General features: G+C 44.8%; 1 pseudogene; it reads right to left on the bottom strand.

Annotated features, from left to right (window-relative positions):
* Positions 1-2,602: 2,602 nt before the first annotated feature.
* Positions 2,603-15,595, bottom strand: LOC118604005 (annotated as a pseudogene).
* Between the last annotated feature and the right edge of the window lie 198 nt (positions 15,596-15,793).

Below are 15,793 nucleotides of genomic sequence, written 5' to 3'. Positions count from 1 at the left end.
GTGTTTGAACTATATCACGGAGAGATGGGGAAAAAAGAATGTTAAGAAGTTTTGCTTTGCATTGTGATGTGGTATCTAAGGGACTGCCTGCAATATAGATTTGAACAGCTTCTGAGTCGCTCTTGGATGCCAGCCTGATACTTCCTCAAGTACCATGCTAGGCAGCGGCCGGCAAAGTTCGGTTTGGTGCTCTGTGGGTTGCACATCTGTCAGTGGTCCATCTTTGCTCCTTTCATGTCACATTGCCTGTCATCCTCCCATCTCGGCTGAGCTGGATGCTCTTGCTTCTGCGCTCCCGTGGTATGTAGAATAGGTGCTGATCACAGGCTTTTTACTCACTCATAACTGTTTTGTGATTGAATGCTCCTTCCTGTGAGTAACCTTGGTCGAGTTTGGCCGAACAAGCAGCATAATTGACTCTGCCGTCCAGGGGAACCAACACACAGGCCAGGAGGCAGCCAATGTTTGCAGGATGTATTAGGAGGGTAGATTAACTGCCACGACAAACAGCTCCAAAATGTTGGTGGCTTAACATAAGGGAAGATGACTTCTCACTCATGTGGTGTCCTACGTTGACATCCCATCAGCAGTTCTCCTGAGCCACGACTCAGGGACTAGGCTTCTCTGGTCTTACACTTTCCCCTCCTCTGAAGCCTTGGAGTCCTGCACATCTAGCTGCAAGAATGGCAAGAATGGCAGAAAGACAGAGTGTGGAGATGGGCACCGGAGTTAGGATCCAGGCTTAGAAATGATGTACACATCACTCGGCCAATCACGTGGTTCCACCTAACAGCCAGGGTGTCTGGGATGTGTTGTCTAGCTGTGTGTCCAGAAGGAAAAGGAAATCCGGTCTAGTAAGCATAAAGCAGTCTCTGTCACCCTGGGGCCTTCACCACAACACCAGGTACCCCCATACCAGCCAGGCCATGTCTCGGTTGTCCTTTCTCCCAAGTTTTTTCCTCTGCTGCCTTCATTTGCCCCTCCCTTTCCATTTGTAGAGACAAAAGAGAAAATTCTATACTGCTGGCCTCTGTCCAGGAACAGAGAAGAAAACGAAGCAAGGCAAACAACAGAGAAAAGTGAACAACAAAAGAATAAACTCAAATGAACCTGCTTAACGATCCTACTGTGCTGGCCCTGCTAGCAGGGAAGTGCTTCAGCTTCTTTCCTTCTTTTTCTTAAATGTCCAGATTGTGGTCTAAATTCGTAGAGTAAAACTGAAGGTTGATAAAAGAGCTCTGAAGACCCCTACATGGAAATGACTCGCCCATCAATATGTATCCTGAATCTTTAAAGAAGTCATCCGGTTCGACTCAGTAACTCCACTTCTGAGACTCTATGCAAAGTTAATGGCTTAGTTTGGAGTCTCCCAGAAGCAGAGCCTGAGACAAGGGTTTGGTGACAGCAAGCGGTTTCTTTGGGAGGTGATCCCAGGATGCATGGTGTGGGAGCGGGGAACGTGGGAAACAGGGATGAGAGGAAAGAGTATGATGGGCATATGAACGAGTTGGACACTCTGGGGGCCTGGGACTCAATCCTGTGAGGACCCCCTGACTGACTGTGTAGAACACGCCTTTCAGTTGTCACCCTGAGGAGCAAGGAAGGACTCCAGAGTTCCCGTCCCCATTGGTTGAAGGTTGCTCTGGGACATTAACGCTGACGTGTGCCCAGGTTGCACTATAACACCCTGGAATCGGGATTGCACATACAGAGTGACCTTCTCTTTTTTAACATGCCTAGAAAAAAGACTGGAGGGAAGCACAGCGAGTTGTCAGTAGTGATTCTCTTTGGTAACAGGAGTTTCTTTGCTTCTTACATTTCTATTTTCACCAAATTTTCTATAAGAAAAATGTATTCCTGTTTTAAGGGAGAAAGCAATAAACTTTATTTGGAAATAAGAGGAAAAAAAAAAGTCACCCGCCAAGCAGAAGGGAACTCAAAGCTGGCCCTTCTCACCTTCTCCCTATGCCCAACTTTTATGTGTGTCTAGCATTTCTGGTTCCCTGCTGAATCTGGAACCAACATCTAATGTAAAATAATTTGGGACATTTCTCAGGAATGACTAGGGCCTGAAAGTAGCAAGCAATTCCTGATTAAATGTGAAGTTCTTAGGGTACCACAAAGAGAGCAAGAAATATCTATCCCTTTTATTTTTCTTAAATTAACTCGTAGAAATATGAAGCCCACAGTCATGTTGTCTAGGCTAGCTCCTCTCTATACTGATTAGCTTTGAAGCTTTCTTCAATAGTTGGCCAGTGACATCGGCATCAGCAAATTTCCTGCTCCTGTTAGAAACTTACCATCCCACTAGAGAAAGGGGACCTCCACATTGGGGAATTTTCTTGCCAATCATCTCTTTCCTAGTAGATTCTTAAGACTTGGGATGAAAGATGTTACCTTAATACAAAGTGCTCTTGTGAAATGCTTTGAAAATGTAAAATGAGCTAGGCTTGAAGGGAGCAGAAATATGACTTTATTCAAAGTAATTTCATTTATTGGAATAGTTACAGTTGGCAAAATTCATCCTGAAATATTTTCCACGCAGTCTAAAAAAGTTAAATTTCTTGGACTCTTCTCCTTAGACTCTCCAAAACCTCTTGATTTTAAATAACTTCTGATAGATGGAAACATTTAAGTTCTTAAGCCCTTCATTAACTCGGGATTTGGCTACAGGTCCAGCCTGCAGCGTTGCACAACTGCAGGGGGCTCCACTCCCATTGAAGTGTCCTTTGGAGTTGTGCAATAGAGTCTGTGTAAATCCAAAAATGATTTTCAAGACGAAGTTTTCTTAGAGTTCCTGAACTTGCAATAGGGCTTTTGGATATTCCATTCTGATGAACACGTTCAAAGTTCATTATACACTTGAGGATCATGGTGATTGATCCTCACCCTCCTCAAAGTGTGTTATTCACTACTGGTTCCTTGGGATGCCAACAGGTATTTTGCGAAAGAAAAAGTCCATGATTAAAATTAAGAGCAAGTTTAGGAAAGGCTGGCTAAGTCAAGTTAAACAAGACTTTCTATTGCAGGACAATTCCCGGTCCTAAATAGGCTGGTATCGTGTATCTTCACGATTTTCCAAGAGAGCAATGGCATTTACAATGTTTCCAGATTTCTGAACACGGAAGTGGCCCACCTTTTCACTGCCCTTTCTGTTTTTGTCAGGGTACATCGTACAGCCCACAGTCTTCAGTAAGTCCACATTACAGCACTGATGCATATTGGTACCAATAGTCTAGGCAAATGGCTCTTAAACTTCAGCGTGCATCAGCGTCGCTCAGAGGACTTGTTCAGAGATGAATCCTGAGCCTATCCTGAGAGGTTCTGATTCAGTATGTCAAAGTAGGGCCCGAGAATTGCATTTCTGAGTCCTAAGTGATGCTGATGCTACTAGTACAGTTACCATATTTTGAGAGCTACTGATTTAGAGGAATTTCGTGATGCTCCAGAAACAGACAACTCAGAGAAAACAGGAGTGGTTTTCCAGTCACACAGCTGGTTCTTTGGGGTATGGATGTCACATTTTCCTATGAACTTCATGATGGTGAAATGAGACTTGACCTTTAAAGGCCAGGGTTGAAGGCCTAGAGGAGCAGATGAGATCTGATCTGGGAGCCCGTTTACACCCAGTCACAGAGGCTACAGCACAAGACAGAAGTTCACTTAGGACAGGGCTTGGGAGCACTAGCTTTGGTGTCAGACAACCTGGCTTCAGACAAACCCAGGAAAATAATCTTCCTTGAGCCTCAGTTTTCTCATCTGTTATATGGGAATCATGGGTTTTAACTGCTGTGGTTATGGAAAGAACAAATTAGACAGCCTGTGTAAAGCACTTAGCACCGTGTTCTATGGTAGGCACTCAAGAAATGGGAGGGGAAAAGATTTGCTTATTGGGAAGAAGGCAAGAATTGGGCACAGGAAGTGCAGCATCAAGGTCAGATAACAAATTTGCTGCTTTACTGAACACTGGGTCCAAGTTCCCTGAAAATACTTTTGTTTGGGATTGGTTTCTTAATATAGGGCTTGTAGGCAACTGTGGGATCCAGGACAGCCATCTCAGAAACTGCCAGGGCTCATGCTTCTCCCAAAGCTCCCCAAAGCCCACCATGACACACAATAGGTCTTCGTTAAATATCTGTTGAAGAATTAATGTATTCAATAGGGAGATGTGACCAGCTTGACCCAGAAGCCACTAAACAATAAAACGCTGAGATTCTGCTTCAGTTAGTCAAGCTTTTTCTTCTCAGAACAAACAAACAAAAGACAGAACAAAACATGAATAAAATCAGATGAGGCTTTGGTTCTGAAAGACACTGAACAGATACACTTGAGTTATTTCAAGAAAAATCAATGACTTTCCCACTCACCAGTTGATGAGCCTTCGGTGTTGGCTTGGAAACAGTGAAACCCTCCTGGCCTGAAGCTCTCCAGAGTCCATGGGCAGAGCACACGCATTCCAGCATTCCCAGCTGGCCCAGCGGTTATGAAACCATTTCCTTCTTGGAGTGCAGAGCCATCACTGCAGGTATTAACGCTCCTTCGAAGCCCTCTGCCTTCTGGCTAATGTAGCAAGTGGACAAAGAAAAGAGGAGACAAATCAGGTAGCTGTAGGGCGTGGGGCTTAGGGGAGGGGGATTTTGAAATAGCGAACAGCGCAGGCCAGCTAAGCTCAGGTGGGAGGCAGGCCAAGAGCTGAGCAGATACTCCGCTGAGCAGCAAATCACCTGGGGACTTTTTATGTAATTTATTATTAAAAATTATTATTTAATGACATTTTTAGGTACTGCCCTAAAGTAGATTCAGAATCTCCACTCTGACAGTTTCTTTTAGAGGTTCCGTGATGAAAAATCTTGCAGGAATCTATTTCTGTTTCTGGCCTGGAGATGCCATTGGTCTGAACTACCTCCAACATTATGGTGCCTGCACTAGTAGCATCAGCATCACTCAGGGGTCTCAGGGTCCAGAGAATTCCTCCCCAAGTGCTCCCCTCGGAGGACCAAACTGACAACACTGACAAGGAGAAATGTTCTTTGACAAACATACAGTACGGAAAAGAAGAGGAGCTAGAAAATTCTCCTAAATTCTTCTTATGGCTGCAGCCACGTTTCTGTAAGTACATCCTAGAAAACATTCATCTTCAAAAATAATTGCAAAGAGTGACTAATGTAGAAGAAACAGGTGCCATTATATCTGTTTAGAAAATGCCAAGATCCTTCCTTTGGGCACTTCGGCTCCCAGGAAGAAAAATTGGGGAAAGAGGACCATTTCAGTATCTCGTTAACAGATGAGGGGCCAGATCTTACAGCCTGAGGAGTGGTGAATGACTCCCACAAGCTCCTCTCTGGCTGTCTCCGATGTTCATGACAGTAGCTCTCAGTATTGCAGGCCTGTGGTAGTATCTCATTTCATTATCACAACACTCTTATGAAATAGGTCAAGGGTCGTCACATAATGGTCAGCCACCTGTTTCTATAAATCGTTTTATTGGAACATGCCTTCTGCCATTCATTTCCATATCATCTGTGGTTGCTTTTACTCTACAATGGCAGGGTCGAATAGTTATGACAAAAACCTGCAAAGTCTAAAATATTTATCATGGTCCTTGACAGAAAAAGTGTGCTGATCCCTGAAATGGGTCATTGGTTCCACTTTATAGATAGGGAAATATGGGCACAGAAAGGCTAGTGTGTCACCTAAGATCAGTTAGGTTAAAAATGACAGTGTAAGGGATATCTTTGTCCCAAGAGATAACTATTCTGTGCTTCTCCCCACCTTACCCTGTACTGCCTCCTGCTCTGTCACATTGGCCAGTTCCTAGTAAATCCATCAGCCAAGAAACACATGTTCATTTGCTCACAATAAAATGTCTCAAGCTGACCATCACACAGAGGCCCACAGGAGATTACGGAGTCCCAGAGAAGTGATAATACCACCTACCCTCTTCTCCTTTCCCAAATACTGACAACTAAGCTCCCAGCCTGCCCAGAGTTTTTAATATAGAGAGCCATCTAACATGGACAAAGGTAGCATTTTAATATCTGGATCAGCTTGGGGCTATACTGACTGTGGAAAAACTAAAGAACCAGGTAGCACCAAGCCAAAGACAACAGCCACCCTTGGCTGAGCAATACCCCAAGGGAGCCTATCTCTGGTCTAATCTCTGAGGACACACCCACATTTGCCTTGTCTGCGTTTCCATCCTTACCAATGTGTTTCCACCCAGCCTTGGCTCGATTTACCTGTAGCTGTTGTTTATGACTGAGCTGTTCTCCTGTCCAGAGTTCTCATTTGGTCCAAGTTTCTGCCCATCTGGCCTTGGCTCACACTTGAACGTTGTGGGTAACAGGCCACTCAACAGGGGTCTGTAGCTCCTAAGGAATATCAGAACGAAGGCTCTACATCTTGAAGAGAACATCCAAAGTTACCATGCATCTTGAACTGGTGCAAATAGGTCATTTTCTGCAAATGTAGTGTACACATCCTGGAAGCTGCTTGTCCTCCATTCTCTCTTTCCTTCTTCTCCCTAGCTTGGAAATGATGAAAAATGGAGGAGCCACCAGGGATCAGGATCTAGAGACTATGTATTAAGGAAGAAAGAGAGAGCTGCTCCTCCAGTCTATGATGATCTCGTGGAGCAGAGCTGTCCAAACTATCTTTAGTCATTTGAGAAATAAATAAATTCTATTTTAGTTAAGCTTCTGTGTTTTGGGGTCTTTTTATTACAGCAGCTTAGTCTATACAACACATAGGAACATGCTTATGCTATAATGCTACTTGACCAACCATTATACACAATTGTGCATCACATTATATTAAATTATATCACATATTACAATGTAACCAATTGTGTATATTTATAATATAATCTCAACCACTAACAAATAAACAAAGAAAATGCCCATGGGAAAATATGTCAAAAGCCTGGCAACAAAGGAGACAGGAAAAGCCAAGTCAGACATTGTTCCAGAAAGAAATTAGGTAGTGTTACCTCTACAGACATCAAACTAGCATTTATTGAGCACTGCTTATGTTCCCTACCAGGAGCTAGAATAGAGAGGAAGAAAGACATATTCCTTGTTTGTGTGAAATTTACAGTGAAGCTAAAGGAAAGATACTTCTAAATAATTGCAAGTATGAATGATATGAAAAATTTATTCTGTCCTTTCAAAGAGTCTTTATCCAGATATTATAATATTGGTGAGATGTAGGCTTTTCAATAATCTCAACATCCTCCAAGGACTGTTACTTTCCACCATGCCTAGTAGAAGCTGATGATTCTACCAGGAGGTGGTCCACCCCGTCAGCAATCTTTAACTGGGCAGGAGGACTCCAAGAGCTTCCATTTCACATTCCTGCCTCTCCTCTTCAGAAACCTCAGTCCAGCTTCCCTGTCCCTGGGCTAAAAAAAAAAAAAAAAAATTGGAAAATATCCCGGCCCCATTAAGCAATCTGTGTCAAGGGAGCCCTCCTTATCTGAGAACACATGGTTGGCTGTTGGGTTGCCATCTTGGGAAAACCAAGAGTGTCTATTTGGGATGGTTTTGGGGGAAAATCAAAGAAAGCTGAACAAACACATGAGTGGAAATTTGGCACTTGTCTTACACAGTAGCTTTAATTTTTGTAGCCTTAAAAAAAGTGAGAAACTCTAGTGTTCTGTTTAGCAGAAGTCATTAAATGTCCAACGAGAGCCTGTTTGAGTCAGCGAGAGGCAGTGAGTTGGCTGCTGAGTGATACTCGGTGTTTGCTGGAGACGTTATCTGCCTATCTGTTCATCTACCCGCCCTGCTCACAAGTCCAACTCTGCCAGGCACCATAGGGCAGTTCTGTCCACGTACCTGTCAGATTCCATTTTTCACCAGAAGCTTCATTAAGAAATAGAGGCTGAGCATTCTTAAAGGCACTTTAAACAGCTGAAAATAATGAAGGAAAAGTCAATGCAATTAACCAAACTCTTGGCAGTAGAGTCTGAATACTGAAGGAAGTAATTACGAGCCCCAGGCACCCATGCATTGTATTTGCCACATCATCAGGCCACCGCAAAAAAATCTCTAAAAGCTGTGCACCTCGCAGCACATGAATGAGACGAGAGTTACCTTGGCGAATTCCTCATCTTCTCTTTCTCCATAGAGAAGGCTGAATCTTGCAAGGCAAAGTCTGCAGTTGCTTGCTCACTATTCATTCTTCCTTTTGTCCTTACTAACAGAACAAGATTTTACTCAAACCGACGATGTGCCCAGATAAAAGAACCTATTTCTTAGTCTCCTTTGTAATTATAAGTGGCCAATGAAAAGTCAGTTGAGGCTTTTTGAAAAGCTGTTCTTCTCCCCTTTCTTCTTCTTCTACCTGGAATATGAATGTGATAAATGAAGTTGCGGCAGCCATCTCGTTATCATGAGGCAACCTTGGAAATGGAATGCATAAGCTTAAGATAGAGGAGCAGAAAGATTGAAGGAACCTGGATCTCTAATGACCAGGAAGCTGCCATCTTGCCAAGGGATTCTCAGCCTCTAGACTTTATGTTACATGACATAAAAATAAATCTTTAACTATTTATTACAACTGTTAATTCAGACATGTCTTTCCAGAGCAAGTCTAACTTTAACAGGTACAACATACTTTAAATTTCTACCTCTCCCACAAATCTTTCCAAGAGCCCCAATAAAACTCTAATCATCGACTGAGACACTCACTCATCAATGGACTTTTACTTAATGCCCACTGGAGGCCCAACTCTGTGGTCCATGTAGGGGGATGGAAAGGTGAGTATGCCTGGTGACTGACCCTGGGAGCACATTCCCCAACTCCCCAATTAGAATGAGCTGCTCTCCCCAACTGAACTTTGAATCTCTGTTAGGGCCATCTTGCAATAGAGGAAGCTGCTAAAAGGCAGAGAACCTGCCTTGTTTGCTTTGATTCCTCTCACAGTTCCTAGCACAATGCCCCTCCCATAGGTGCTCCATGTCTATGGCAGGGTGTATAAAGTTGAGCCTTCAGTGCAGCCCAGCCTGTGTGAGTAACTGCCTGCGTCTGACTGTCGCCATATAAAAAGTTGCCCGGTTCCGACTCAGGGTTCACTGATAATGACTGTATCTTCTCCAGCCTTGTGTTTTGGGACTCAGTCCCCCATTCCATTCTCACAACCCTCTTCAGACATGATACAGAGGAAGATGGGGTGTCCCCTCCATCTGACTCTGCCTCTGCACCCTGGCCTTGCTTCAGGTATGGCCTTGTCAGATCAGCCAGGTCCCAGCAACTTGGGAGCACAGCACATTTCACATCCCCAGGCCTGGCCACAGTATTCATGGTGAAGAAACCATCAAATCTGCCAGTCAGTGGCCCATTCTATCAACTGGCATAGAGGTGGATAATCTCTAAAGATCTGGGGTTTCATCAGAGAGGAGCCAGTGGGCCTCCCATGGTACATCTCTGGGGCTCATTTTTAGCAATGGAATTAATGGGCTGAACACACCATTTGTCCTTCTCCAGTCTTCTCCAACCCTCCAGTGTGCCAGTTTCCGAGCCAGTCATGGGCAAGGCAGGCCGCCTGTCAGCTCCTTACTCTCATCAGCTGGCGTGGGGGGCATCGAGTCTTGCTGCCCAGGCCCAGATCATGGAGGAAAGTGGTGCAATTGGAACATCGGCTCCATTCCTTTCCACCTCTGGGACTTTGGACAAATTAATTAACCAGGCTAAGTGTCAGTTTTCCTACCTGTAAAATGGAAACAACATATCCGCCTTACGGAGCTGTTATAAAGGTTAAAGGAGTCAATGCACAGTAGCCCTGACGGTCTGACTAGCACATAGCGAGCTCTCAGGAAACGGTAACTGTCATCATCGGTATTGCTGAAACCTGGCATCACCTGTCACTATAACTGTCTCACAATTTGGTGGACGTTAAACGTGTTGAAGGCTCTGATGTTGATAAAGAATCCCAGTTAGACTTTGTGGGGGGAAAGGAGGAATGATTTTTGAAAGGGACCTTTTCACTTATTTTTCTCGACTTCCTACTTTACTTCTCATTCCTCTCTCTGGTGATACTGTTTGTCCTTTAGGTCATAAGGAAACAACGAAATGGCAGTCCGAGCTCTCGTTCTTGCATCCTTGCTCGGAGCATCTTTACCTCCCACCATCTGATTGGGGTCGACTTGCTGATTTTTTTCTACTATGAAGTTTACAGTAGAGGTTCAAGTTACCTGCCCACTTAATTCCCAGGCCACTCTCACTCTTGGATGTGTCTGAGGTATGGTGAGACAGGCAGAAACATAAAGATACACGTGGGAATAAATGTGTAAATGTAGTTAGACTTTATTTGGGGAAACTGGGCTTTTGCCGCCATCCAAGTTCAACAGAGATGGCTGTGTAGACCAAACAGTGGTTAGTCGTTGACACCAAAACCCATTTGCAGCCCAAATTAGACACAACAAATCGGGAGAAAGAATTCTTAAAAATCCAACCCTTGCCACCCCACCCCTCACCCGGGTCTGCTCTAGGCATCCAAAGTAAACGGAAATACTCATGCCAGGAGGAGATGGGAGGCCAGAGGGGATATTCCTCCTCGGGCTACAGCAGGTGGAAAACACATTTGCTAAAGCAGAGTGTGTTTGGGGCTTGGGGTGAAAGAGTTGGGAATGTTTATGAGTCAAGGCCCTTGGGGCTGCCTCCCCACCATTTCCGCTTGGAAAACCGGCCCAACCCAAGGGCTGGATCATTCCGCCAATGCTACTGATAGCAAAGCAGAAAAACTCTGGGACTCAGAGGCTGTAAGTCTGGCCGAGGCCAAGCATGCAAAAGCCAGGCAGGGACATCCATAAGTGGAGTGGGTGGCCTGAGACCAAAGAGCTCAGGGGACTGTGGTGGACCAGTGATGGCAGGCCCTGCAGGAGTAGAGAGCCTCCCGCCCACCAGGGGGCACTGTCTATGTAACCCTGGCTGGTGATTACTATGAAGAAATGTAGGTCTAGTGCAGCCAGATCTTCAGATGTTTTAAAAGATGCTGTAAAAGCTTCTGAATTTCAAATGTTGGCAAGTGATTCAACACATTGTACAACGGCTGTGTACAGGCTTAGAGCTAACAAATCTGTCGGCTGGATCCAGTTTGCAGGGCAGCCCGCTTCTGAACTTTGGGTAGGAGATGACTTTTATCTTACCTCTGAAGCTTGGGGTTTCACTCTTCTGCCCAGATCTTCCTAACGCTAAATTAATCTAGCCTAAGAACTCCTTTGCAGCTTTGAGAACCGTGAAGCTCAAAAATCAAAGTACGAACCCAGACAAAAACCTTCCAGGTAGAAGCCTCAAAGATTAAACTTTATTTTTATTTTTTATGTATTTTGTCATGTCCCAGAATGGTTGGCCAAGTTAAAATCACAGGTGGAATAACAGCCGCGGATCCTTTATAGCTCCCAGGACAGGACAGGCTTGGGAAGGAAAGGAGGTACAGTAAGTAGGACACCCAAGACCACCCAGGAGGCCAAGGGGGCCTAGTCAGGGGCCAAATTTGTGTCTCTCCTCCTCCTCCTCTTAGTCTGAGGTCTGTATTCCCAAGCCATCCCTGGAATTTGGAATGTTCAGACAACAGCTCTGTTGGACTCCTTGGGGAGCCGAGTTTGGAGGGAAAAAGCATGGTGTGTGGGCGCGAAGAGTAAGTTAGAAGCTGCTCCCTTGGCAGGGTTAAGGGGAAACCCCTGTCTCCAGCAGTGGGTTATGGTGGCTCCTCTAAGTCTTTCACATTGACTAAGTAAGGACTGTCCATGGGACCCCAAACGTAGAAAAAGCCAACGTGTCTTGGGGTGAGGACTAGCATCGGAAAACACACTGCTCATCAATCCCCAATTTCAGACGAGTGCTGCAGCAACCCAGGCAGCCAGGACTTCTAAAGGTTGGCGTCCCTCTCTCCTTTCCCTGTGCAGCATGCCTTCACTACCACAGCATATCTGGGGAACGGGAAGAAGAGGAAAGCAAGGAACAAAACAAAACAAAAACAAAAACGAAGGCAAGGTAGAGCTCCCAAGCTTGTGATTAAGCCCTAAAGGGCTGCCTGCTAATCACCACCGTGGAGCGGTTCTCTCCCCGACACCGCCTTGCTCTTCCGAAGTACCTCCCTCACCCACAAGCACGCCCGAACCTTTCACTTTGTTCCCTAGAGCTTAGACACTGGGGCTGCTCGGAAAGATCTGGGAGCCTGCAGAGCATTGTGGGTACCAACATGCAAATGAGGAGCACAACCAAGCGTGTCCCACATTGCTTCAGAGGACCTGAATTTTTTATGGCTTGTATGTGCTTTTTGATGTTTTCATTGTCTCCCAGCATAACTGATATGCATTCCGATTCTGACAACTAGAAGTTGTCAGGTTTTTTGTTTCTCTTTTCCTGGAGCTGGTCTGCTCTACCTTAAGAAAGCAAAAACAAACAAACAAACAAATAAACAAACAAACAAACCCAAGGAGGATAAAAAACAAAACAAAGAAAACCCACCATAACAAACCGAGGTTACTTTAAGAAGTGAAAAATTTTAAGCAATTCAACCACAAATGCAACCAGGAAAGGAAAACATGTTGATTTTCTTAAATCCCTTGGAGGTAAACAATGCCAGCTTGCCTACCTCACTTAAAGGGACGACTTCCAAAAGGAGGAGAGGAGGAGACAGTGATATTTTAAAAATTTGATGGTGGTCAGTGGTAGAGAGCTCGCTTCAATGATGAAATACACCCTCCCCATCAGTTTGCACTTGCTCTTAATTAGTTTGGGGAAGTTCATTTGGGAAAAGTGAGAGCCTTACTGGACCCCCTCCTCTGTGCATGCATGCACCTGTGTGCGTGCGCATACACACACACACACACACTCCAAGGACTAAGTGAACTCTTAAGGGAACTATTCTCATTTTATAGCCATTTTCCTTTAAAGAATTCATCACCCATGCCAAATACCTCAGGTTCAGTGGTTTTTCTGGTTTGGCTAAAAGAAGGAATTACTGGACAATTCACAAGAAAGTCATTTCTGAGAGAATCCAGTCAATCTCCGCCTCACCCCACCTCCCCCCACACCCCCACCCCCGGCCCCTAATTCCTCCAACTTAGGTGACTCAGATCATTTAGGTAATGGGCTGGCTCAGGGAGGGCCTGTCTGAACCTGGACATGGCCCTGCCAAGCATTCCAGTTTCATTCCACCCTTAATCACGCAAAGAGAAAACAGGGAAAATATGGTAAATGTGAACACGATGGCAATATCTGTAACAAAAATCCGAACAAACCTTGCTTTTTGCTCACCTAATCCAAGATCTTGCACTCATCCTTCCAGCTTCCATACCCTCTTTTATCCAAATTCACTGCCATTCTTTACCTTCAGTACCATCCCTGTGCCGCTTTCAGCCTTGGACAACTTGTCAACCAAGGAAGGGCAACCTCCCAACTCCCCAGTGCCCCCATTCCCCAACCGCCGTATCTTAGACAGTTGAGACCCAGTCGCTCTTTCACATCGTCCTTCGGAAATTCTCCCTCCCCCAGTCCTCCAGCTTTGCTGGAATTCCTCCATAACCCCGGGGGATGGCCCCAGTTTCCCCCTGCTCTCCAGAACTGCTCCTCTGAGAACCTCTGTCTCCAGCCCCAGCTCCTAGAAGCTTACCTTACGCACAGTCAGTTTTCCAAAGTATTTCTGAATGAAAGAACGCAGCACTCCATTGTTTACAAAACACTTTCGGACATTTTGCGTCTAGTACCCCGTAAAGGCCTAAGAGGTTGGTATTATTAGCATTTTTATTTCACAGATGATAAAACTGAGGCTCTAAAAGGATGGCCCAAGGTCCCCAACTGTTAAGTGCCCAAAGTCCAGTGATCTCCCAGTGACCCAGTGACACACTTCTTCTCCAGCATAGACACCTCTCAGCCCTCTTCCATTTCAAACAATATTTTGGGGACCTCCACGATCACCCTGCCAGATAGATATCAATAATAACCCTGTTTTGTAAATGTAGGGGAGAGTAGTATATCCCTGTATTTTTAATGCAGTTCTATTCTCTTTTTTCCAGAACCTTCTTTAGAAGATCACAACAACTGTAGTGATTAAAATTGAGTTTGATCTCCCACCGCATAAGCTCATGGGGGTGGAAGGGAGGTCAGTTAGGAACTTGAAGAAGTTATGTTAACCTTTTCAATGGAAAAAAAAAAAGCCTTTAGGGACTTAATTCACCAAACCACCCTCAAGACCACAGGAATTTATGATCCTTCTAAATATACCCAAGTGAGTCTCCGGAAGTAGTCAAAATCCAGCTCTGTAAAGCATATAAATACATTTAAACTAGCAGTAAATATTTCTACCCTTCCATTATTATTATTATTTTATTTTTTTGATGACTAAATGTACCCCAAATAGGCATGGTGGCAGCCTATTCATATTTAACTTATCGGGGTATAAATAGAAGCACAGTAGGCTCGTATGCTAGATCTTGGTTTATTTGCTTTCAACTTCAGAGCCAGACAGTGCTGATTTTATACTGACAATAAACATAAAGAGAGACACGAGTGTTCTCACCTCACCTTCGGGTCCCAACCCTGTGTCCTTCGGCATGTCCAGTCTTCTCCTGCCGGTGCTCTGAGAGGTCTCCTGTGGGGGACAGAGAGAGATGGCCAATGGGCTCAGCTTTTCAAATAATGAAAAGGAAGAGGGCTTCTTCAGAAAGGCTTTGTGGCTACAGTTAAGGCTCTAGGAAAACTCAACTGGCACAAATTAGGGTGGACACAAAAAGAAACAATATTCTTAACTCCACATTAAAAGCTGTCCAAACTTCCCCACCCGACCCCTCCCCTGGCACCCTCTCGTTGCTTAGATTTCAGGCCCTTGAAGAAAATGTATTTCTTTTGACATTTAATAATGTCTGTTGACATGCAACATCCCTGCTAGGGCTTTTCTTTTTCTTTCTTTTCTTTTCTTTTTTTTATTAAATGATGTAAGTTCTGTAACTGATACCAGTTGTCATCAAACATCATAAAGCCAATCATGCCTCAAGTCATCAATATTTATTGTCCCTGGTGGGGGAGAGGCTGTTTTCAGTTTGAGGCAGATGGGTTTCATTTTTAAGCGGAATAGTTAAAGCAGACACACCTAGTATAAAATGTCAGACCAGCGGTTCTGCATCGGCCGACGTGGCGCAATTGAGATGTTCACACAGCTGAATGGGAAGAAGATCGGGAAGAGAAGGTGATAGAGGGAGGAGAGAGGAGAGAGGGCAGGCGCAGACAAAAGTAATGGAAAAAGGGAAAAAGGAGAAAGACCAAGAAGAGCGCGCAGGCTCATCCAATGCGTAGCATTCACATGAATAAGAACTTCTTTTCTAAAAAAAAGACTTGGGGCAGTGAAGAGAGACACCATGTCTGGAAGGACAGGCTGAGGACTGTAGCAAAAAGCAAGTCAGAGACAATTAAAAATGAAGTAGAAGAGAATGAGAGGAAGTACAAGAGAGCATGTGAAAGACAGGGCAAAAGAAACTAAGATAAAAAGCGAGAGCAAGTGCAAGACAAAAGCTGAGAACGAGAAAGAAAAAAAATGAGACTGTAACATAAAAAGTAAAAGAGAAAATGCAAAGGGCATGGAGAGGTCTGCAAAGAGAGAAGGTAGAAGAGGAAGTGGGTGGAGAAGTGGAGTCAGGGGATACGGGTGGATCCGGCACTGGGTACCACCCTGAGCAGCAGGGCTTGGCGAGGGACCAGGGAATGGGCCAGCATCCTGGGGGACTTGGGTAGGCTTTGGGCAGGCCAATCCCAACCAGAGGCAGCCAGGAGTGGGTGGGGTTTGTCACCTGTG

Source organism: Rousettus aegyptiacus, unplaced genomic scaffold (assembly GCF_014176215.1).
Source record: "Rousettus aegyptiacus isolate mRouAeg1 unplaced genomic scaffold, mRouAeg1.p scaffold_m13_p_6, whole genome shotgun sequence".
Lineage (NCBI taxonomy): Eukaryota > Metazoa > Chordata > Mammalia > Chiroptera > Pteropodidae > Rousettus > Rousettus aegyptiacus.
This window is presented reverse-complemented; position numbering and strand designations above follow the sequence as displayed.